This window comes from Rhincodon typus, chromosome 24 (genome assembly GCF_021869965.1).
Source record: "Rhincodon typus isolate 14 chromosome 24, sRhiTyp1.1, whole genome shotgun sequence".
NCBI lineage: Eukaryota > Metazoa > Chordata > Chondrichthyes > Orectolobiformes > Rhincodontidae > Rhincodon > Rhincodon typus.
Window position 1 is genome coordinate 16,058,607 of NC_063355.1, and position 1,276 is coordinate 16,059,882.

The following is a 1,276-nucleotide window of genomic DNA, read 5'->3' on the forward strand; positions in this document are numbered from 1 at the left end:
CCAGCATCTGCAGTTCCTACTATCTCTAAGGCAGATTATTATCTGAATGGCGATAGATTGAGAAGGGAAACCTGTAACAAGACTTGGGTATTCCCATACACTGAAGGTAAGTATGCAGGTGTAAAAAGTTGGTTAAAAAAAACACCTTCATAGTAAGATTTGAGTGCAGGAGCAGGGACGCCTTACTGCAATTATACAGGGCCTTGGAGGGACCACGCTGGAATATTGTGTGCAGTTTTCATCTTCTTGGATGTTCTTGCCATATAGGGACTGCAGCAAAAGTTTACCAAATTAATTCCTGGGATGGCCAGACTGACATATGAGAAGAGGTTGAATTAATTAGGACAATATTCTCTGGAGTTCAGAAAAATGAGGGTGTAATCTCATTGAAACTATAAAATTCTAATGAGACTAGACGGGGTATGTGCAAGTTACCAATGATGGGAGAGTCACAGGGGTCATGGTCTAAAAATACTGGATAAACTATTTCGGACTGAGATGAGGAGAAATTTCTCCACACAGTGTGGTGAGCTGATGGAATTTGCTACAACAGAAAGCATTCAAGGCCAAAACTTTGTATGATTTCTTGCACTTGGGACTAAAGCGATCGAAGGATAGGGGGGAAAAGAAGGAAAAGCATTGAGTTCAATGATCAACTGTAAAGTTGAACACTTTTTGTTTATTACTTTATTTTTCTGCCTTTATATTATATGCTTTGGCTTATTTTCCTGTGTTTTAAGATGGCGTCGGAGAGTGGCGACACTCCATAGCACTTTTCATTGTATTTTGTAACAAAATACATGTGACAATAAATAAATCGAATCAAATCAAATAAATCAAATCAACCATGATGATAATGAATGGCAGAGCATACTCGAAGAGCTGAATACTCCAATTTTCTACTTTTCTATGAAACAATGAAAATTAAAGCCTGAAATCATCAACCCATTATTTAAGTTCAGTTCACAAAGCACATTTAAGGAAATACAATTACCAACACTTACATTTTCAATGTGAATTTTTCTGGTGCCACGGAAATGCTTTCAAAACGACATTAAAATGCAGTGCAGGGCGCAGTGGTATGAAATAATGATAACTGCTTTAAAACGTAAACAAAAATGCACAATATATTGCGATAGGCCCTTCTACTAAAATTTATACCCATTCTAAATCATTATAATCATAAGCAAGCCCCATTTTCTGCTGTTTCATTGGGGTGTTAGAGGTGAGAGCAGAACTATGTTTATGAGCACAGTCTACACTGGATGAAGATTGT